Here is a 25,226-nt window from a genome sequence, read left to right on the forward strand (position 1 = left end):
TACATTTTTCTTTATTTAAATTTCACATGAACGTGTTTCTTTGCTATTTAATTAGTTGCTTAATAGCTTCAAATGTCTAAATGAAGCAAAACTACAAATTTATCAGCACAAAAGTTTAAAAGACATCTCGAAAAACGTCTGCATTGTTTCACTTTAATTCGTTGTTTCACTTTTCATTCGATTCTGTTGCACTTTTCTAAGGTAGCGAAAGCTAAAAAGAACAGTAATCATCAAAAACGGTAATTCATCAAAAAAATAATAAAACGGTAGTTTTAGTAAAAACATTACATATTAATCTTTCATATTTAATCTATCTGCTATAATTAACAAACTCAACTATTTAAAAGCAACAGCTGAAGTTCTTAAGAATATTATTATTTTCTCAATTTTAATCTAATCGATTTAAATAAATTGCATTTTACAAAATTATATTACGTAAGTTTTTATTTTCTAAATATGAAGAGATGTATTACACTTCCCTGTTAGTCTAAATGCATATTCATCTAATGTCCTACATAATGATTCGTTATTCCCCCTAGGCCATCTCTGTTGATAATACTACTGATAAACTGTAGGGATTATTTTAATTTTCTAATATTTATTTTTAATTTTGAAATAATTTTCTTTAAGTTCTTGCTTTCCACCTGTCAGAACGGGATTTCTATATCCTGTTTTATATGAATGAAGTAGAACCAGTATTTAATGAGATATTCAGTCACTTCCGTGGAAGAGCTCGGAAGTCTCAGCAGAGCATATTCTGACTTTGGGCCACATCGTTGCTTTAAGCCTGTCTTACTACGTTCAGCCGTAGTGCTAGTATTATTTGCCGGGGGGTTTAATTATGGGCCAACTTAGTTATTTTTGTACAACTTCGGGTAAAGTTATCTAGTTAAAATTAATTTAGCTCCTTATTTTCTGGCTTTAGTTAAAGCCCAAATGGCAGCTTTCCTGTAAGCCCGAGAGGGTGCGTCTGTAGTATAACTTTGAGTGAATAAAAGTGCATAACTGTTAACCGTTCTCTGAACTTATATTTTACAGCTGTAAGAAGACCAGCGAATAGTCGCTAGACACTTCACTAAAGTTCTAGTAGCCAAGGACACTTAAATTAACTAGAACTTTATAAAACCGTATTAAACTTAAAACTGCCCTTTTAGGCGATTGTTAAAATCTGAACTTTTCAGATTTTTTATTTATTCTTTTTAATTATAGATTCATAACATACCTTTATGTAATTTAAATAAGATAACATAATTTGTAGGAAACCTTTTTGAAATTTATTTTATTCAAATCCATTGAAAATGGCACTAATAATGAAAATGATGTTTGCAAAACTAACCATTTGTAAGGTAATCAACCTCAACATGAATTATTCGTAAAAGCGTGTTATTCGAAATATGCATCAGTTGCGTTGATAAATAGAGTTCTACTGTATAAATTCTCATTGTTCATATTCAAGGATGCTATAGTAATATGAATGATCCAACGCATTTTCTCTAGCGACAGAAAACATACCTACTTGAAGAAATATAAAAATAGATATCGATTTGATCATAAAAAGTTTTGGGACTGCCAGAGTGCTGAAAAAAAATCTCCATTAGCTAAGAATGTTCGACGATATCTTTTGGCATTACAAAGGATTCCAGAGAAAAAACTTCATGAAATTTTAATGATACAGTTTGAGTAAAACTTACAGCTTGCAACAAAGATGAAGAAAAAATAAGAAGAATATTTTGCAAACAAATGTAAGTAGGATGATGGAAAGAATAGCAAGAGATAACAACACAGAACACATAAATTCTAGAAAACATATATGTTTGTTGCACTGAAAAATATCACATAGAATTCCTTTTAAGGAAATTATATGAGATTAATTTGTGAACAATTCGAATTCTAGCTACGTGCTGTACTGATATACAGACTTTATTCACTTTATCTACTAGCAACATTTTGGAGATTTATTATAATTAATCTGCTATTAAAATCTCCTATATATATACTAGCATTATGTTTTCATATGCTCAAAGGGATGAAATAATCTTTTGAGTGAAATTTAAATTAATCAGACTGAAGTTAATACACCCAATTAAGTTTCTATGATTGTTTCCGAAAACATCACGGTTACATTATTGTGGACGAAAACATGGCAGAGCACATAAAACAAGAAGGAAAACATTGCCTTAGGGAAAAGAAAGAAAGGATAGATTTCATTAGCTTTAAGACATAGCTGCACAAACAATCACAGTAAAAAATAAACTAGGTGCAAAACTTTCAAAATTTGAAAATATCATTCTACAAAACAACGTGGTAAAAACAAAAGGCAGCTACGAAAACATCACAGGTATTAATTTTATGCGTCTAAATCATTCAGAAACCCGTTAAAATACACTTTGCCAATACAATATTGTTCTGAGTACAACGAGGACCATTCACAGTTCCAGAGGGTTTTGGTGTTCTGTGAAGGGGATCATCATAAACAGATATCGACTTCTTTTTCTAAGGTGACTGGCTTGAGAATGGCTTGGAGAAATTATCGCTAAGACAGGGTCAACTCCAAAATCACATGAAAACCAGAGTGGTCGTCTTAGAGAAAGTTTGCTACACTTAATAAAATACACAATTCGCAAAATATGTTCTGAATACATAAATTGCATACTTCTGCGATGTTTTTGTCATCCAATTTTTTGTAGTTGGGTTTATCTTTTTACCATGAGGAATTTTACAGCGATTTTTTCAAATTTCGAGATTTTTGCAATAATTTATTTTTTACGACGCTGTTTTATATCACGATTTCCTGGTTTTGTACGATGATATTTTTCTCTTCCATTGTATTCTCCGCACCATCTTCGTGTATAATGTTTTGACTTGTTATCTTTTTTAAGCGCATTTGTTACGATTAAAAAAAGTACTCATTTCGTTTTCTTCTGAGATCTATTTTGATTGAACGAGGTTCAATAGCACTCTTATAAAATATGATTGAATTAATTAAAACTGAGTTAAACCTGCTGAATTTAATTTTGAGAAAATTCCCTTACATCATGAAAAATTTATGTAACATTTATAATAAAGAAGCTCTATATGTTTAAATTTTCTTTATAAGGCATTATTCTGAATATATTTTAATTGGGTAGTTTTATACATTTCTATTTTTCTTAAACATGTAATTTACTTGAGTCTATAAACTTTTGTGGCGGAATGTATAGGTTGGGCTTTCAATTCAGGAAACAATCCCGGATTGAATGTGCTGCACTTTCCCGTTTTAGTTTCCGTAGTTGCATTTTCTGAAAGTATAAATTTGAGTTAAAATCAGATGTTTCAATTTCAAAATAAAAATGCGTTTAGCGAATGTACTTAGTTATTTTATTAAGAATTTTCATATTGTACTTTCAGTTTGTAGTAACGTGTGGCCCCAACTTGTCGGCAACTGTGGTAGTGACTGCTACGAAATGTAGATTACATAAACATACATACACGTAAGATTTACATAAACACGTAAGAAGGGTTTAAAGCCCTTTTTATTCCACTTTAAAAATAACAGCTGCGTCCACTTGGCGCTCACAAACTACGGCGGTTTAACAGAAACAGAATGCAAAACTGAAAAATAATGACTGGATGAATAAATAGCTAGATCACTATCCACGAGGCTCTGAAATCTTAACTAAACTAACCGCGTTCTAAAATACAGCTGAGATTCAGCGAGCTTAATAATTAAGCAGTTGAAGGATTCATCAAAAACTGCCGAGATAGGCACACAGACCGAAACGCGCGGTTCTTAAATTTCTACCGAGCAACCTTCACGTTCGCGATTCAAGAAGCACACATACAATCTCGTTTTCATTCTATTTAAACTCAACTTACTTCTACTAAAATTTGAATATACTGCGCGTTCTACTACAATTTACATACTCTAGCATTGGCAATTCTAGTGAAAAGTAATGGCTGGACAGGAAAGATAGCTTAAGCTTAAAATAAATGTTAGTTAAAATACATATAAAGCCTACAAGTTTTACAGTTCTGTCCGTCCAAAACTAGAGAATTTTTCTAATATATTAATATACTTAAAAATGCTTTAAGCATGGAATACCTCATAAAATTCTTCGTTTAATGTGAAAAGAAATGTAATATGAGAATTATTAAAGCAATCACTGAGTTATGCAGAAAGGTAACTTATTTTCCAGCATGTTTCAGAATTTGATCACAAGAAAATCGTAAATTGCAGATTATCACATCTCGTAACTGCTGTCTACTCTGATCAAATCCAAAGATTTATTACGCAAATTTACAATTGATGGGTTCGAAAGTACCTCACAGAGTAACGTACGAGATCTCAACATTTCTCGTTCACATATGCCAGATACTATAAGCATCTTATCCTCATCGATGTTTGGGATCTTTCGTTGACATCACGTACCCTGGATATGAAAATGATATATGCCAAGTTTACTTATGTACCGAGTGATGAAATCAGCAACGTCAAGGAAAATCAGCAAAGAGAGTCATTCAGTGTTTCTCTTGGCGATACATTACAGGAACTGACGCGACGTCCGCGAATACATCAATGGCGTGACATCGCCTTTTGCGCACAGCATCTTGATGGCCATATTTTGCACGGAGGCACGGAGGGGAGCAAACACTGGAAATTTGGATTCTTCATCATCATATGGACCCAGTTACATTGATTGATTGCATGATATGTCATTGGGGTCACAATTCACATTCCATGTACCTTAAGGCTTGATACTGAGTATTCTGATCAGCTGCCATTACATTACTGAGATTTTAATGTCTTTCTTTGTGCCATATCTTCAGGACTTCCAGTTTCAGTAAGTAAACACTGTATGTTGTCCACAGTGTCCTACGTTTCATCAATACACAAGGTTTTCGACTCCTGCATTGTGAAATTTTTACGAACTGAGAACACATGATCAATGTCTGCATGGCAACTGCCACTATAAAAATCATCAGCCAGAACGAAAGATGAAATCTGACATGTGTAGTAAGTCGTAAAAAAGTCGTAAAAAACTCGCAATCAGTCGTAAAAAAGTTGGCAATTTTGCCAGAAGACGGATAATGATTTCTACGTATTCTGCAAATGAAATTTACTTGAAATTTTAGATATTTGACTCTTTCATTATAATGCATCAGTGCACTAAATATTATTCTCTATTTTCCTTCATGCTATACCAATTTAAGCAGCCAACACGGTATTGTAATAAGGAATTATAGTAAGCTAGTAGTATGTTCTTGCAAGGAATTATAGTAAGGCCGGCAATGTATTAGAATATAGCAAAAACATGTTTTTAAAAATCTACAGGTGATTAAAAGAGTAAAGTATTGTAAGCAAAACATTTCCTACATTTCTTATTAAGAAATGCTGTGAAAATGTCACTTTTACGATTAGAATAATCCTACATTAGTTTTCTGTGGTACAGACATTGTGCGGTTTTGATCATCAGAATTGGTTTGCTCTCAGAATTATAAAATCAAATACCTTCATTTAGAAAATCTGATAAAATTGAGGTTATTTTGAAAACTTGCAACATCTATCATATGTTGTATATGATGCTACTTGTAAAATTGTCACTTAAAGTGTATTTTAATTTCTACTAATTTTTTTCAAATCTGTGTGTATGTAAAAAAGGGTTTTAACGTCAAAGAGTTTATAACATCTACAGGTACTGACATACGATGGAGTTATGATCTGATGAATTCTCCATTTATACTGACTAGTCAGAAACTCAGTTGATATTCATTTGATTTTGAGCAGCAGATGTCATAAAATACTCTTCCTTAAACATGAACTTACTGCTAAAAAGTTTTATAGTTGGACAAAATAATTTAATTAGAGTACATTCGCGCAACGTCTATTGACTCAAAAATAACTTTTACACTAAATTGCTCAATATATCGTTTTGCTTTCCCCCCTTCTCCCCCTAAACCCGGTGAAACAGAATGTGGACACGTCCATTCACCTTATCATGTACTGTTGAAACCGCCCAGAACATAAGACTTACTGTCGCACTAAAATTAAATAAATTGCTGGAGACAGCTATTGTTGTCATAACAAAGTCATCACGTCTGTATTTTGTGATAAGTCTGAAAACAGTTATAAAAAGAATCTATAAAAGCGATACTAATTAAGAAATCTGTAGCCGCACTTTGTAAGGTTTACAAGCAACAGCACCCCTACGTCTGACTCCTGGTTTCTTTTCCGCTTGCACTACGTACTATCTCTAACCCATATTCTAACAGGGAATTTACCAAATTTCTGAATGCTAAGCAAGATATTTATTAAATAATTATCGTATTCTGCTCATAGTAAAATGGAAACACCATACTTTGAATTTAACTCGTGAGCGACTTGTACTGAGAAAATGTGATGCCTTTTCCTTTTTCAAGGCTTCTTCACTCCACAGAAAATTTCCAAATGAAAGTTATATGCAATGTAATTTAATAAATAAAGGTTTCCGTTTACGAACGGTCTAACTTATTTCGTTGTCGTATGATATCTAACAAATTGTTGTGCCAATAAGATAAATATTACATTTATCGTTGATCTCAAAATAGCGGCCCGTGAATTGCCTGAGAACCTGAAGCAATTTTATGCTGCCTGTGAAGACACTTCTGTTTTGTATTAGTTGCAAATATAAATTGGCAAAGATTTCAAGATTTTAGTTCTTTAAGTCCGAGTTTATATTATTTTCATTCCATTAAAAACGAGCATGAATAATGCATCTAAAAATCTGTAAATGGAACTAATTCTTTTGCAGTACTACACAAATCTTATTTAAAGAATTGAAGTACAGATTTTACTAAAGCATTTTCGTACTCGTCAAAACATAAACAAGCTCAGTTATGATTTTTTTCGCTAAGAATAATTGCTTTCTTTGCTTGAAAATGCGTGTAGCGCTTTCTCACAGTTTAAGATTACTACGTTTGTGTTTGTGTTTGTGTGATTATGGCAAAGCCTCGAGGGCTATCTGCCTAAGGGGAGGGATGCCTTCGTGGATGACTTTATAAGGGAAACTGGCTCGTATACACGTTACACATGGGGAAAACCAGCTGGGATAACTATGTCAATGAATTTGCTTTCGCCCTTAGGACCGCAAAACATGATACAACGGGCAAAACTCCTGCTGAGTTATTTTTAGGCAGAAAGATTATAACGCCGTCAGATAAATTATTTTATGTGCACCAAAGAGCACCAGAATTTAAAATGGGTGATATAGAAAAACTAATTAAGGAAGCAAAGGAGAATACGGAAGTAGCACAAAGAAAACAGAAGTTCTATTATGATTTGAAACGACGGGGAGTAACTTATAAAGTAGGGGTGAAGTTTTAAAAATAAGCATTCACTTTCTTCAGCACCAGAAGATAAAACTGTCAAATTTTTTCCACGATTTTAAGGACCATATGTTATAGAAAAAATAACTCACGCTGTAGTAGTGTTAAAAGCCAAAAATGGTGAAACCTGCTCCGCAAACATTGATCAAATCAAACCCTACTTTGATCGTAATAAAATGCAAATATTTTCAGATATTTTGCAGAATCCGGCACGGCAGACACCGCAGGCACAAGCTCCAGAGATGGAACAACGACAAGTACTAGGGCAAGCCAGTAAGAGGCAGGAGCAAGTAAAAAGAAAATTTCCCCGCGGAAAAATTGAAGGTAGCAAGAAAAAGAAGCCGTTCCACCGTCCAGAAAAGAGAGTTCACGAACACCACCAGAATGAAGAAGGGAGAAGGACGACGTATGTGAAGAGAACCAGGAGAAATGACGGCAACTATAACCCGGCTCTAAAACGGAAGATCTACTCATCCGACAGGACTCTCCGCAGCAAATGTCGCCGAACTGCGGAAGGGCCATCAGCGGCGGAGGAAAAGTTACAAGGATAATTTGAACGGCCAGCAACGAGGTCCAAGCAGGAACACGACAGAAGTTTCCCGGTTCCGCCAGAACCAGCTGCCATCAAACGGCCAAGACCACAAGCAGAGGAGAAAAAGAAGGTATTAAAGGGTGACCGAACTGGTGAAAAAAGAAAGTTTCCAGAGGAAGGCACTGAAGGGCGAGCCCGTACAAGAAGGAGGATAAATCAAACATCTGTCTGCAATACCTTTAAGGACTGGGCCCAGAAAAGGATGTCCGAATATCACAAAGATAAGTAAAATTTTATGTTACTTTGCAAACATTAAGTTAATCTTTCATTCTTACTGCAAGTGGCAGATTTCAAGAAGTTTTACCTCATTCGAGTTCTACCTTTATCGCCAAAAGGGCGAGAAATAAGTTGTTACCGATTTTGGTATTATGTTTTTCAATTACTCGCGCGTAAAACTAAAGTTGATGTATAATAGCGTTGTGTAAAGACTTAAATATTGTAAAAAGTTATTGTATAAATTTTATTTAAAACATTCTAGCATGAAAGAAGTTTTAGTCTGAAAGACTTTTTGAAATGTAGTATTTCAATGTAGAAAGAATTGGCACTTGCTTTGAAAAGAATAGAAGTTAACAATGTACTACTAATGTATGCTTTCAAATGTGTAAAATTAACGGCATGTTGATATGTTCTTATATACAATGTGAACTATTATTTTAAATGTTAAGAAATACCGTGATATGGAAAAAGTGAATGTTAAATCTTTTTTTATTCGTGTGACTGTAAAAAGACTAAAGCATGCCGAATATGTGTTAAAGGTTGAATGATGTAGTTAGGCTCTCTGACGCTACACTTTAGAGTTAGACACTTTCAGAATAGTACCTCAGGGTTTAGAGTTGAAATTAGGGTGTGTTAAGAGGTCTTGTTATGTTGAATTTTAACACGTTAGTGTTTTGATTGTAGGAGGAAGTGTGGAACACGTAGACAGAAACACATTCGTGTTTGGTGTTCTTTTACAACACATGTCAGAGAGCACGGGGAGAGATAATTAAAATAGTCATGAATGAAATAAGAATGTTAAGAGAAGTATAATTATACATGTTACTTGCCATTTTCATTGTGTAACATTTCATTAAACTAGTTTTCCTTCCAGATCTCTGGAAGGAACCAGATTTGAATAAGAGCTCCTCTTTAGATGCAGTACAGATGAAAAAAAATTGTGTATCCTGGGAGCTGCTATTGTAAAAACAAATTTCTTTCTTTTAAATTTTTAGTTTCTAGCGAAAAATATTTGTAAAAGATTGGCCTCGCGTTAGATTCTGGAGCTAAAAGTTTTCAACAAGGTCGTTTTAGACCTCAGTTTCAAACTAATTAACTCTGGCGGGAAGTATGTAAGGATCTTAAGTTTTACTAACGTTTATTTTATTTTCAATCTTTACTATCACTTCTTATTTTCTACTTCCGGCCAGAATTATAAGCGTGAAGGTATTTATGCAAAGTTTGTCTGGCGAACGCCAAGTATTTAAGTTGTGGCTTTTTGCCAAGCGAGAGAGAGGAAGCAGTGAGTCGAAGCAGGCCGCTTACCTTAGAAGTTACGCAGTTGCTTGTTGCCTTCGAGGCCAGAGGTTTTAATCCTCTTGATAAATTTTAAACGTATTGTAGTGTTCACAGTTCTCTGTACTACATACGCTTCCTGTTAATATAAGGCCAATCTTCCACGTTTATTATTCTAAAGTTAAATTAAAGTTTAGTTTTATTTTTATACTTTTACGTTTTGACCCCAAGTAGCGGGTCGGTGTATTCCGAAGTACGGAAGTCATTGTAAATAGAGAAAAATAAAGGGTTTTGTATACCCTTCTTGTGTATCCTGTTTACTTCCCACAGTTTTGAACATAGCTTTAGTAAGCTCTCTGTTCCGAGTCAGGTCCTTGCATGTTCCCGAAGAAGGTTAGAAGGAACATTGAACCTGATACAGTTATTAGCAATTTCCACAGTCTACCGTTAGATGGCGTCAAAGCATTTATTGTTTAAAAAAAAAAAAAGAACCCGAGAGATAAGGAATGTAACCACGGCGACAGACGATATTAATTACTCATGCACTTTTTAAAAGAACAGTAGAATAAAGTATTTCGATGATGGTGGTTGTGAATTTCGGTCCCGTTAAATAATAACGCAAAATCAAAAGGATACGCATAGTGGATGTAAAAGAAAAATCCAAACGCCAACACAGTGGAGGTGGATGTGTTCTTTCGGTTTCAGCGGACAAGTGAATTTCACCTTTTCAGGTAGCCGGCAATGTCCGTCTAAATATATAGAAAAACTTAGAGCAACATATTCCATTTTCAGAAAACACTGGAGGGCAAAATTGGGTGTATCAGCATGACAAAGCTCCCTTTCATACGACTAATGCTGAAAACATTACTTAGACATAGAAAATTTCACTGTTCTTAAGTGGCCACAAGTCAGTCCCGATTTTAACCTGATCGAGAATGTGAAGAGTTTTATATCTCAGAGTATTTACGAGAATGGAATGCAATTTTCTTTCGTGAATGCCTTAAAAGCATCCATCGAGAATGCATGGTACATTGTGAAAGAAGAGTTAGTACAAAACTTAGTCCTCTCGATGAACAAATTTGTATTCGACTTCATACGGAATAATGGGGAGACTTTTAAGTGTTAAGTATTTTATCACAAGTTGTTAAATTGCTAATATTCTATGAACGTTTGGGACGCATATTCTTCTGTGTTTTTATTTTTTCTAAAATATAAATTGCTATTTCAGTTGAATATTTACTAGCATACAAGTAGCATGTGATGTTAAATGAACAGATTTTTATTTCGCGTTTGTGTTACTTTCCATTTTCCTAAAACATGAAATACAGTTGGGTCTATAAACTTTTGGGACAGAATCTAAGTGTCCATTCAGTTGCAATGTTTTAATGCTCTATGCCTTATTAGAATTTTCAATAATTCAAAATTTCTTTCAGACGAATTTAAGACTTTTTGACCTTTGCCATTTATTCGTTTGCATAAATGAAAAATAACTATCTAAATGAGTAATTTTCAAGGTAAAAAATAATATTTTCTTGTGTAACTAATCTCAAAATAATTTATCTTTCTAAAAATGTATTTTATAGATAAATAGTTATAAAATGTAACATAAATTACAACGTAAAATTTTAATGTCACATTTTTTTAACACAATGAAAAAATCTATATCTTTTTTGATTCAATTTATTCATGGCGTAAAAAGTTATAAAATGTCTGAAAATATTAATGGTTTTATTTGATATGCGTAAATATGAGCAAGTTCATAAATTATTAATGAGTTAGAAACGAAAACTATTTGATCGAAAATGCCTGCAGCTTTTTAAGAATGATTAAGAAAACAGTAAGTTTTTATTTATGTAAACAACAATAAAAATCTTAAGCTGTGATACATTTTAAGCATTTCTTACACAAAAGAAAGATACAAATTACTTAATTTATTAATTAATTTAAAAAAGTGTTTTTGTTGTAATAATTGTATTTAGGCATATCTTTAGCTCAAGGTGGAAACTTTTACATGTATGTTATTTGGCATATTTTAACGCGAATGTTTCTTTTTCATCATGAAAAGAATGTACAAAACATTATTATTTTTCTTTTAAACAGAAAAAGCATTTAATAAAACAGATCTACGATATGAAAAGGTATATTTGTTTCTGAGTAAGTTTTAGTAAGAGTTAAGATTATTTCTCTATCATTTTCCGCACATCGGATGTTAATGTTAATGTCTCTATACAGAATTCTGCTAAAACATTTCTCAGAACTCAGTGCCCATTACTTGACTCGCTGTTTTGTGAGTAGTAAATATACTAACATGTCGTAATTCGACCCCATCATTTAGTCATATTATCAGTTCACGTTTAAATAAAACCCTTATGTAATTAATAAACTATTTAACAATATGAAATTTAAATTCAATATTATGAATCTGAAGTGCAAGCCCTTATTTCAGAATAATATCTTTTATTTAAAGAAACAAAAGCACATCGAATGTTTACAAAAGAGATAGTTACCTTTCAGACGTATTACATTATAAAAACTTCAAATTTGACTAGATTTCAGGTTAATGTTTGCATCCTTTACAATATTTCTATACGCACAATATGTCTACGAATTAAGAATAGGACAATTTTTTTTCATATCTCATCGGGCAGCAACGTTGCAAAATATTTCAAAGCATACTATAATACCACCGAGAAGTAAAACTATGAAAGACGAACAATACTGAAAGCAAACATATCCCATGTATGCAAACCATTTTTACTCAAAAAATGAGTTCCTTGCACCTCAGGACAAAGAACATTTATGTAACAGGTGGTACAAGAGTAAAATATAGTTCTCTGTAAGGAACAAAATCCTCCTTTTTTGGGATGTAGAGTGTTTACTTTAGTACGAGGTTCTGAAACAAATTATGGCTTAATCTTTTCGTAGCTACAACTGCAGCTGCTGACAACGGGATATCCAGCATCTCCCTTGAACATTTGAATGAATTTGCCTCAAAATCATGCGAGCCAGTCCATGTGGATATTGACATCATTCTCCAAAAGCTCAGAGACTACTGCTATCTATAAGAAGAGGAATATAGTTTTACCATCCATGAAAAGTATTTCAGGGTCCACAACATCCTCGAAGTATCGCACTTCAAAATGGAAAATCTAGTTGCAATAGTGGTTATCAGTCAATGAAAATTTTTAGAATATTTGGAAAGCTCCCTATTCCCCAATGCATTAAGCTTTCCTAAATGAGAGTTCACCATTTTTCGAAATTGTGTCTTTCGGCAAATTCGACTAACTTCTCTCTAAATAATTAGACGTCCGGAATCGCCAGTAATCGATTTTGACTACAACCCGGTTCATAATGTCTAGTTCTCGTATCTGCAGTGCCACAGAAAACGCCGTGTACATGGATAGATCTTAGTAGCACTTACTGTGCAACGAACACACCAAAGGAATAAATCACCTGCGTGGACCGTCTGCAGTCTCCTAACCGCCCTAAAACGTGATACTGTAGATCCAATTATGCGTTGCTGTGTCTTGTTATTCCCTACCCCATCTGCTGTCGATCTCACCTTGTGTTTAGGACAAGGTACTAGTCTTATAGTTCCACGTAGACATCACAAATAAAACTTTGGACAGCTGTTCTTGTCCTTTGAATCGCTAGCCATGTTCATGATAAAGTGCTATATGCAGTCTCAGTCTCCTCAGCCGCGCGTTGGCTGTCAGTCAGTTCTATAATTTTATTCGGCTGCTCAGTTAATTTTCCCACATTTTCTTTAATAATTATCAATTTAAATTTATTTTGAATTATCAATTTATTTATTTTGAATAATCAATTTATTTTGAATTATCAATTTGTCAATTGCAGCACAGCACTGAGCTTTGTAATGAAGCTAAAATAAATTTTGCTATTTTTGACATATTGTTCTGTCTTTTTCTTATGCTATTTTGCACTATAGGAAACGTTTTAAAATTCGATCCAGATTTTACTTCTTTTATATTTTTATGTTTGCCAATTTTTTTTTTAATTATAAAATTTCTAAAACAAGAACAGTTCTTCAATCTTTTATTTGTGGTTAGTTCAGCTTAAATTCAGCCGGAGATCGCAAAAGTGCGTCTCTAGTACTCTACAAGTTTTGAGGGAAGTATTAAATCGGATGAAAGATTTTTTGAGAGAAATATTAGATCGGCCTTTTTTTATTATAACGGAAAAGTTTACGTTTCTTTCTCTATTTCAGATGGGGCAACTCTGTACTGGGTTTTTGAAAGTTATTCACCGGCATACTGAACCTACTGTTGATTACCATGGCCTTCAAAAATGGGGTACGGTGAATGGAAGTCGTATTATGTTATATCGCTGCATAAGAGGAAGACGTCTCTATAAGTACTGAACAAATGTGATTGAATATTGCATTCAACTTGCAAAAGGTTTAATGTAATGCTTGAAATATTACAGTACGTATATGGTTGTGAAACATATAATGGTACTTTTGTACTTCAGTGACAGACTCACTTCATGGCGGTTACTCACGAGTTATCAACAAAGTACGTTTTGTCCGATTATTCACTGCATTTGAGGATATCAGCATTTCATACCTAAGAATAGCTTCTGAAAGATATTTGCATGGATCTATGAGAGAAAAAAAGAGCATATTGATCCAAAAACAGTGGTTTTGCTCCAGGATATTACCTGGTTGCATGTTGGCGTTGTGGGAGTGGCAGCAGCTCGAAAAGCGATTTGTTAATGCTAGGATATGTATGTAACCTACATGTAGCAAACTGATTTCTGAATGCTCTCAACATTAAAAAACAATTACATAAGAAGAATTTCTCATCAGGCAAGTTTGTGTAAATACCAGTGCTACAAGCTAAAGAGGAATCACAACACAATCGTTTTCGTATTTTTCAGTTGTTTATAAAATGCTGCGAAGAATGTAATTCAATATAAAAAGCATAAATTTTAATTACACCTATGTAGTTTATTGAATCACCTGATAATGAATAAGTGACATGCACCTTCTTTCCATGTTCTGGTCCTTATTTCAATGTTCCTCGTTTCGTGGCCAATCCCCGGAGGACACAGTACTAAGTTCTTTAATTATGTTTATTCATGTATTTATTTTTAATTCCATCGACGGGATTCAACAGGCTGAAAAGCACCTAACCCAGTGGGCCAGCTCTTCCGTCGATGGTGAAAAGAAAAGAAAGAAAGTCTAAAAGCTTCAGTTAGTTTATCTAGACGCAAACAAAATTCATCAAAAGAGCTAGATTATAAAGTTCCTAAGTCGGTAAAAAATTTATATTTATTGATTATTTGTACTAATCCCGCCGAATAAATGACTTCATTAACAGCATTTTGTATCCATCTAAATTATCTTGTTTTAGTTCAGAACCAAAGTAGTTTACTAAATATTAGTCTCTAGACTGTTCTTTGATTAACTGATAAATCATTATTCTCCAACAAAATAAAAAAAATCTTTCATAAAAGTATTCTCAACAGAAACGATTAACTTACCTGAAAAATTAATGGTCTTCTTTATAACTTCTCAGTAGGATATAAGAATAAACAATTCATCCTTTTCTTTCATACGTGCCTCTTCTGGTAAAATATAAAGGGAATAACAATCAATCAAACTTTTCCTCAAAGACATATCGGTAACTGATCTGAATTATGGCATGTATTGTTGATAAATAATAGCCTCAGAGGGGGAATTACATCTTCACGTGTCAAGCAGCTATTAATCTGAGTATAAAGCTAACGGCGTAAAAGAAGATGGGAATGAAAAATATGGTACATCTATACATATGACATGATTTTCTTTACTCAAAGAGTTTGTATTAAAAAGAAATAGTTGCTGAGCTGACCTGTATGAGAATCAAAAAGCTCAGTGTTAATCAATTCTATTTTTTTAATACGAAAGCCTTATGGATTATTATTTAAGTCTTATGGTTAAGGTTATTATTTTTTATTCTTTTATTAAATCTTCCTGGAAAATTTATCAAAATATAAAACTGATTTTCTTGTCTAAGTCTTTCAAATAAAATTTATTCGAGATGCCAGTGTATTTGTGAAAACTCTGCATTGTACATCTGAAAATAACATTTGTTAAAACAGTAAAACGAATAAAGACTTCCACTTAAAATTAACATAAATGAACATCAGCTTATCGTTGACTGTAAGTGCCTTAGAATTCAGTTCAAATTTAACAAAACATTCTTGTTATGACAAATGCTGTGGTTACGATGACCAGAATATCAAAGTTATGGCCAGTTCATTATGTTCATTATAATACAAAGTTTCCATTATGCTGAGACAAAGTCAAATTCAATGATAATTTCTTTCTAACTGGAGCTAATTTGTGAGTCACATGTCTTCGATTGTTGGCTACTAAATTCTGCAGCATTATTTTCCTCTAACATGATTAGGAAAAATATTCATAATTATAGAAATAAGTTCCTATAAATTGCAAATTAATATTAATTGATAAGTAACAAATTGTGTTATCACTAAGTAGCCTGTAAACAAAAATAATAAATTTTCAAGAATGAAGAAGTGGATCTTCGCCGTTATAAGACAACACGCGCCAAATAAAAGAAAGATACGCCAACATTCCACTTCGCCCACCATTAGTTTGGTTTATTAGATTATGACAAAGCAATCAAGGCCTATAAAATGAATGCCTTTGTGGAGGAATTTTTGCAGAGCACTGCTTCTATCCATCTTACAACACGTGGAAAACGAAGAAAACGCCCATGCAGCCAACCCGATCTACTAGAACAGCATCCAGTGTTCAACGATTTAATGCTCAGCTGTTAACGCCCGCTGGTGGGAGTTAAATTAAATGTACTGTTTTTATAACACAGTTTTTATCTTTAACATAAGTATCATAATTAAAAATTTTAAAAGTGTGTCATTCTATTTTGTTCTTTATAGATTTATATAACGCACTTTTGAGAGATATATTCCCTCTGCCTAGCAGACTGTTGTCATAGTCAGAATGGTCTGATGATTAAAGTTTTTTTTTTTTTTTAAATTCCATAACGAAATATCCGGTATATCCGTTACCGATTATAGAAGAAATTTTAAGGAACATAAAATCAACCAAATTTATGACGACTTTAGACTTAACGAATGGTTATTTTCAAATAGGGATCAGGCCTGAGGACGTGCCTAAGACTGCTTTTATAACCAAGTCTGGCACTTATGCATTTTTGCGAATGCCGTTTGGCCTTTCAGGCGCCCCAGCAACATTTCAGCGATGCATGGACATTGTGTTAAGACCTGTTCTCGGAAAGTCCACATTTATCTATTTAGACGATATCATTATTACTAGTGATAAACTAGACCAACATGTACAGGATTTAAGACAGGTGTTTTCTTTATTAAATGAGGCCGGTCTAAAAGTTAATGTCGAAAAATGCAAATTTCCAGCCCCTGAATTAAAATATTTAGGTTACAAAATATCGCAAAAAGGGATCGAGACAGATGAATCAAAAATAATCGCTGTACAAAAGTATCCGACTCCAAACACGGCAAAGAAGCTCTCTTCTTTTCTAGGACTTTGTTCATATTATAGGTCCTTTATAAAAGATTTTGCGGCTATCGCTGAGCCATTGTTAAAATTAAAAAGGAAAAAGGCAAGATTCTCGTGGACTGCCGAAGCCAATAGTGCTTTCGAAAAATTAAAACAAGCATTAACGCAAGCCCCTGTGTTGAAATTTCCTGAAAAGGATGAAAATTTAGAAATTTCAGCGGATGCTTCGGATTATGCGGTAGGAGCGGTACTTTCGCAAAATCAGCAGCCAGTGGCATTTTTTAGCCGAACTTTAAATCAAACACAAAGAAACTATTCCGCGACCGAGAGAGAGGCACTTGCAGTTCTGTTAGCAGTGCAAAAGTTCCGAGTCTATTTTGGAAAGGCGCCGATAACAGTATATTCTGATCATGCGGCGGTAACTAGATTGTACTCTGGGAAAAATTTATCCCCAAGGTTAATAAGATGGGCACTCAAGCTGCAAGAATATAATCTGGTAATCAAGCATACCGCCGGAAAGGAAAATATCGTAGCAGATGCCCTGTCACGAATTAAATTAGACGAACAGTGTAATTCCGTAAAAGTTGCAATGCTGACAGCGTGTACAATAAATTCCCGAGAAACTGTAATAACCGAACTGGGTAAGGATCCTGAGTTTGGAAGTATTTATGAGTATTTGAAGGATCCTGAAAATTTTAGCCACCAAGATATTGTGGCGATAAGAAATAGGGCGGCCCATTACGAACTAATAGATGGTCTATTATTTTATACAAAAACTACGAATTCCAACAACGAATTTCGACCTGTTATCCCAGCTAGTCTTAGATTAAATATCCTGCAAGAGCTCCATGACAGCCCTTTAGCTTCTCATGCTGGTATTCGAAAAACTACTCAACGCGTACGCGAGGCAGACTACTTTCCTGAACTGCAAAAGTTAACTAGGGCGTATGTCCAGTCCTGCCCAACATGTCAAGCCGTTAATTATATTAATTTCCGCCCGGCCGGGTTTCTAAATAGTTATAAATCCGAATTTCCAAATGAAATAATCGGCATCGATTTATTGGGCCCTTTCCCAAAAAGTCAGTTAAACAAAAGTCGCTATCTCCTTGTTATAGTTGATCATTTTAGTAAATGGACCGAAATTGTTCCCTTAAAACGAGCCTCCGCGAAATTAGTTACCGATTCTATTTTAAATAAATATATTTTAAAATACGGGGCGCCCCTAAAAGTTATATCGGATAATGGTCCTCAATTTGTAAGTAATATATTTGAAGACATGTGCCAAAAACTGGGCATACGTCATTTAAAAATGGTCCCGTATCGGCCGCAATCAAATATAGCGGAACGGGTCAACAGAAATATAGTGAAAATTATCCGTAGTTATGTTAAAAATTTTCATAAAAGCTGGGATAACTATGTCAATGAATTTGCTTTCGCCCTTAGGACCGCAAAACATGATACAACGGGCAAAACTCCTGCTGAGTTATTTCTAGGCAGAAAGGTTATAACACCGTTAGATAAACTATTTTATGTGCAACAAAGAGCCCCAGAATTTAAAATGGGTGATATAGAAAAACTAATAAAAGAAGCAAAAAAGAATACGGAAGTAGCACAAAGAAAACAAAAATTGTATTATGACTTGAAACGACGGGGAGTAACTTATAAAGTAGGGGATGAAGTACTAAAAATTAAGCATTCACTTTCTTCAGCACCAGAAGATAAAACTGCCAAATTTTTTCCACGCTTTGAAGGACCATATGTTATAGAAAAAATAACTCACGCTGTTGTAGTGTTAAAGGCAAGAAATGGTGAAACCTGTTCCGCAAACTTTGATCAAATCAAGCCCTACTTCGATCGTAATAAAATGCAAATCTTTTCAGATCTTTTGCAGGATCCGGTACGGCAGACACCGCAGGTACAAGTTCCAGAGGTGGGAAAACGACAGGTACAAGGGCAAGCCAATGAGAGACAGAAGCAAGTGAAAAGAAAATTGCCCCGCGGAAAAACTGAAGGTAAAAAGAAAAAGAAGCCGTTCCACCGTCCAAAAAACAGAGTTCACGAACACCCCCAGAATGAAGAAGGGAGAAGGACGACGTATGTGGAAAAGACCGGGAGAAAGGACGGCAACTATAACCCGGCTGTGAAACGGAAGATTGACTCATCCGACAGAACTCTCCGCAGCAAAAGTCGCCGAACTGTGGAAGGGCCATCAGCGGCGGAGGAAAAAGTACAAGAAAAATTTGAACGGCCAACAACGAGGTCCAAGCAGGATCACGACAGAAGTTTCCCGGTTCCACCAAGACCAGCTGCCTTCAAACGGCCAAGACCACAAGCAGAGCACAAAAGGAAGATGTTCAAGGGTGGCCGTAGTGGTGAAAAACGGAAGCTTCCAGAGGAAAGCACTGAAGGGCGAGCCCGTACAAGAAGGAGGATCAACCAAGCTACGGTCTGCAGCACCTTTAAAGACTGGGCCCAGAAAAGGATGTCTGAATATTACAAAGATAAGTAAAATTTTATGTTACTTTACAAACTTAAGTTAATCTTTCATTCTTACTGCAAGTGGCAGATTTCAAGAAGTTTTACCTCATGCGAGGTCTACCTTTATCGCCAAAAGGGCGAGAAATGAGTTGTGATCGATTTTCTTATTATGTTTTTCAATTACTCGCGCGTAAAACTAAAGTTGATTTAAATATTTTAAAAAGTTATTGTATAAATTTTATTTAAAACATTCTAACAAGAAAGAAGTTTTAGTCTGAAAGACTTTTTGAAATGTAGTATTATTTCAATGTAGAAAGAATTGGCACTTGCTTTGAAAAGAATAGAAGTTAACAATGTACTACTAATGTATGTTTTCAAATGTGTAAAATTAACGGCATCTTGATATGTTCTTGTATACATGTGAACTGTTATTTTGAACGTTTAGAAATACCGTGATATGGTAAAAGTGAAAGTAATGTTAAAAATTTGTTATTCGTGTGACTGTAAAGATTAAATCATGGTGAATATGTGTTAAAGGTTGAATGATGTAGTTAGGTTCTCTGACGCTACACTTTAGAGTTAGCCACTTTCAGAATAGTACCTCAGGGTCTAGAGTTGAAATTAGGGTGTGTTAAGAGGTCTCGTATGTTGAATTTTAACACGTTAGTGTTTTGATTGTAGGAGGAAGTGTTGAACACATGGACAGAAACACATTCGTGTTTGGTGTTTTTACAACACATGTCAGAGAGCACGGGGAGAGATAATTAAAATAGTCATGAATGAAATAAGAATGTTAAGAAAAGTATATTCTATATGTTATTTGCAATGTCATTCTGTAACATTTCATTAAACTAGTTTTCCTTCCAGATCTCTGGAAGGAACCAGAATTGAATAAAGCTCCTGTTTAGATGCAGTACAGATGAAAAAGAAAAAAGATTGTTGTATATTCCGGGAGCTGCTATTGTAACAAATTTCTTTCTTTTAAAATTTTCTAGTTTCTAGCTAAGTTATGATTGTAAAAGGTTGGCCTCGCGTTAGTTTCTAGAGCTAAAAGTTTTCAACAAGGTCGTTTTAGACCTCAGTTTCAAACTAATTAACTCTGGCGGGAAGTATGTAAGGATCTTAAGTTTTACTAACGTTTATTTTATTTTAAATCTTTACTCTCACTTCTTATTTTCTACTTCCGGCCAGAATTATAAGCGTGAAGGAGTTTATGCAAAGTTGTCTGGCGAACGCCAAGTATTTAAGTGTGGCCTTTTTGCCAAGCAGAAGAGAGGAAGCCGTGAGTTCGAAGCAGGCCGCTTACCTTAGAAGTTACGCAGTTGCTACTTTGCCTTCCAGGCCAGAGGTTTTAATCCTCTTAATAAATTAAACGTATTGTAGTGTTCACAGTCTCTGTGCTACATACGCTTCCTGTTATTATAAGGCCAATCTTATTCTAAAGTTAAATTAGAGTTTAGTTTTATTTTGATATCTTTTAAGTTAGACCCCGAGTGGAGGGTCATTGTATTCCGAAGTACGGAAGTCATTGTATATAAAGAAAAAAAATAAAGGGTTTTGTATACCCTTCGTCTGTATCCTGTCTACTTACTACAATTAGTGAACATAGCTTTAGTAAGCTCTCTGTTCTAGTCAGGTCATTGTATGTTTCCGAAGAAGGTTAGAAGAAACATTGAACCTGATAAGACATGTGAAAGAAGATACAAAGATAGTGCTTACTAGAAGTCTTAGAAATCACAAAATTAGCTATCGATAATTTTGAAAAAATTCAGATATTTTGAAAAAAATTTCAACTTTTTCTTATATCAGTTTTCCTTAAAATATCCCTCGGTATCTCTATAACCAAATTTTAACCTGTCCGGACACTGATCATTCCATTAATCGTTCCGTAATTTTACTAAATGATATTTTCTGCACATTCCTAAAGCCTGAAATAAATTGAACTTAAAAGAAACACTTCTGTGTTCACTTCTGTGTTTCATATCTCATTTCCTGCCGTTTTATTTGCTCTTCACCAGCAACTGTTGAAGAGGTTTCTGTGAATTTTAATGATCGACCCTACTGTTGTTGTTGTTGTTATCTATGAATTTCATGGAAGAATGGTTGCCAGAGCCTCAAGGATGTTAGACTTCTAGTTCCAACCTAGTTTTAAGAGAGAGCACCCCGGGGTGATTCTAGGATCTCCCACTCCTCTCCTCTTTCATCAAACCACACTAGAGGACTTTCGGATCACCATGTATTTAGAGTACCTCCATGCCTCAAAGGCATTAAACATTTACAAAAATCCATGACTTCTCCGGGATTCGAACCCAGGCCCTTCGGTACCGCAGTAGGCTTTCCGAACCCCTATACCGTCTGCGCGATGATCGAGGCGACTATAAGAACTTAATAAAAGGGATTTTTTTTCATTTATTACTCTGCTGTTCCTACATAATACGACACTATGGAATTTGCCACAGGCTTAAACCGTAAGAGGAATACATATTTAACACAGCACCGCATAAGCAAAACTTGCAAGTTAGTAAAGTCGAGAACAATCAGGGCTCGTGCTGGATGTTCGGAAATGACGGCTGTAACGAATAGGATACTTGCACCAAATCAGTCACACCACCGAATAGGATAGAGTATGTTGTGCCTATAATAATGATGGGCCGCAAAAGAACAATAGACACTCACGTTATCTGCAAAGGAGAAGAACCTTTAGAAAGCGTCCATTGTTGCAAATAATCCGAGACTCTTACTGGCGTATAGGTCCGCAATGGTAAGTTGAACCCCGGATATGAATGGTACAACATTGTCTATTCAGATAGATCTTAATTCTGCCTAAAACAACACGATGACCGTATCCGAGATTAGTGGCACTACAGTAGACTTTATGACCCTTGCATTACGCATTGTCATACTCTTGAATTATGCAATGGTGTACCTATATTTATGGTTAGTGGTGCCATTAAATTTTACTGTAGAACATGCCGAATACGTATTACCGGCCCAGTCAGTAGCCACCGCTTTATGTCTGAAGTTTTAAAACCTGTTGTTAACAATTACCTTAAAGATTTGTCTTGGCCAATGGCAATACGCGACCGCCAAAGATACGAAATATTCAAAAATTTATTTCTTGCATTTTCTCGCCTTTTCTCCGGATTTGTCTCCGATTGAATACGTCAGATCGATGATTTCCGCGATGAATTTTAAGCGCAGGAGTTTTACAACGTGATAGCAATAGCATGGGCTATATCTCAATCTGACATCCAAAGGTTTAGTCTTTCCATTCCAAAGTTAATCTAAGCAGTGTTTGACAGCCATGGCAGTTACACAATATACCGGCTTCTTTGGGTTCCGAATGTCGAGCGGAGCTGTAATTTTCAGTCTTGTGCTTTATGGGTAATATTTGACCAGGAAATATTGATTTGATAGAATTAGCGATGTTAAATTTTAGATTGCCAGCAGTGAATAATAGTAAAATTGGGGTAACTTAAATTCATAATTCTTTTCATAGATGTATACACACATATAACAAGTAAAAGCTATCTAACTTGTTGACGGTGAAATACACCATTAGCCTTGGAGATAGCTTGAAGGAGAATTTTCTGAAAGAATGTATATCATAATCAGAACCTGAAAACAGCCATTTCTGCATGAAATAAAACTCTCATTAACACTATCAGTGTTTCCTGATGTAATTCCACTGACCACAGTTAACCACAATATTTAAAGCGTATGCAAGCGATTCGAGCTTAAAGGCTAAAAAAAAAAAAAAAAAAAAAAAAAAAAAAAACCAGTATGTTTATTTTACGCTTCTTCTTTGCTCCACACACTGGGGTCGAACATACTGGCTTAATAATATACTCTGACAGTCTCTGTCTGGAAAATAAAGGACACGAGCCCGGTTCTTACCATGTAAAAGGGCAGCCTATGCTGTCTCGGAGGTTAGTGGCATTAGCCATTCGAAAGGGTAACGTGATGACCATTCTTTTCATCGGTTTTTCTTTCCATCGGTTTTCTCAAGCACACAAGGTGAAAATTATTTTTCAGACACACAAGGGTGTGTCTGAAAAATAATTTTTAATTCACACCTCCGAGAGGAATGACCCTGGTTGGGGCGGGGAAGTGTGAATTATTGAAACCTCCTGAGCCCGAGTCTCCTGCCTAAAATGGATAGCATGAATATTGGCGAGTCTTGCAGAGCGGTTGCGCGCGGAACACGAACTAATCTCGCATACTTACTTCTTCATTGTGTTTATTTATTCCGTTCCTTATAATAAACTAAAGTAAATGAAGTTTCTATTCTATTATCCTATTTTGGAGATTTTCACTAAAGTTTCAGTAGCTTAATAGAATCTAAAATTATCATGAAAACGTCTAAGAATGTGTTATCGTTAAATAAAGATTAATCAGTATTTATTCTATTGATATAACTTAATTGACATCATTCATTTTCTTAAAATTACTGAAATTCTTCACAAAGAGTTGGTCAAAGATCTAACGAAGAATGCGTTAAAAAACTTTATGCCTTTTCTAAACTTAACAAGGAAAAATCTAGTAATTGCGTTTCTAAAAACAACAGGTTTTTTTAAAAAGACTTTCAACAAAGGATTACTAGTCAGATTTCAATATTCTTAATTTATAAAAGGATGAATTAAAAGTTGTTAAGTTATTAACCTGCTACTGTTTTATTTGTTATGAGGACTAACTGCTGAATGGAAAAGAAGCTTTCTTGGTAGGCTTTCTAAGGAAAACGTGGCCCGTATTCAATTCAACGTAACTATAATTACGAAACAACTCATGCGGAACACCTGACTCATGTTATTCGAAACTTGGTCTAACTACTAGTAGTTAATGATTGTAACGAAAATATCAAAAATATCAGAACTACGCCGAGACTACCCGTCAAAGGTTGTTCTGCACAGGTTCTTAATATATGCGTACATAAACCTTAATAATAATTAGACACAGTGAGTCTACTGTTAGAATATCTGTTTATAATTTCAATATTTATAGAAAAAGAAATAAATCTTATCTACTTGAATTCTGCACATTCTTCTTGACGAATAAACACTTTTATTAATACTCGACATCAGCATTTTCACAATTTCTTTGAAGTAAATCAGGAACTAGGATATTATTCCATAAACAGAACACAAAATACAATATAATAATTCAATTGAATTCATATCAACATTAAATTCATAGAACACTTCTATCACTAAGCAAACACGGATCAGAACGTGCATGGCAACGCCGAAAACTAATGCCATCCACAAAAAAAGGATACATAAAACTCGCGTCATTAAAACATTAATAGTGTCGTGTTCATTCAATAAAGTTATTCATAAAACTGTCTCGTGGATATCTTCCGAAGTTTATTGACAGGCATTACGTAACAATGATATTTCATTTCGCTAACTGTGGACTCTAATACACTTGATAAGGAATCTTCTAAATTTTATGTTGATCAAACTTACTGAAGAGACTTTTGTATTACGGAAGAATCAGGACATTTTTATCACATCTACTAAAAAGTAAAACTAGAAGAATTTTAATATTTTTTCATGATCATGTTTAATTACTTGCATTAATAAAAAATAAGTTTTTAAATTTGTCTTATCTGTTACAAACTCCAGAAAAAGGAATTTAATACCTTTTAGCTGCACTCGTAAACCCATAATATGCCATGAAAGTAATATAAGAATATTTATGTTTTATGAAATTAATCAGTTAGCAAATACATCATTAAAATATCATCAGCTGCGACTGTAAGAAATTAAATTTGCCTTGCATCTCATAATTTGAGTTATT

General features: G+C 34.4%; 1 long non-coding RNA gene across 1 annotated transcript; it reads right to left on the reverse strand.

Moving 5' to 3' along the window:
* On the reverse strand, positions 1–24,584 carry LOC146996342 (uncharacterized). Its single transcript, XR_015041906.1, has 3 exons — positions 24,452–24,584; positions 14,930–15,013; positions 1–211 (listed from the first exon to the last, which is right to left on the reverse strand). It is a non-coding gene; the product is annotated as an uncharacterized LOC146996342 (long non-coding RNA).
* Positions 24,585–25,226: the final 642 nt, after the last annotated feature.

This window comes from Stegodyphus dumicola, chromosome 7 (assembly GCF_044657685.1).
Source record: "Stegodyphus dumicola isolate Sdum_Otavi_A_Nest chromosome 7, ASM4465768v1".
In the NCBI taxonomy this organism is placed as follows: domain Eukaryota; kingdom Metazoa; phylum Arthropoda; class Arachnida; order Araneae; family Eresidae; genus Stegodyphus; species Stegodyphus dumicola.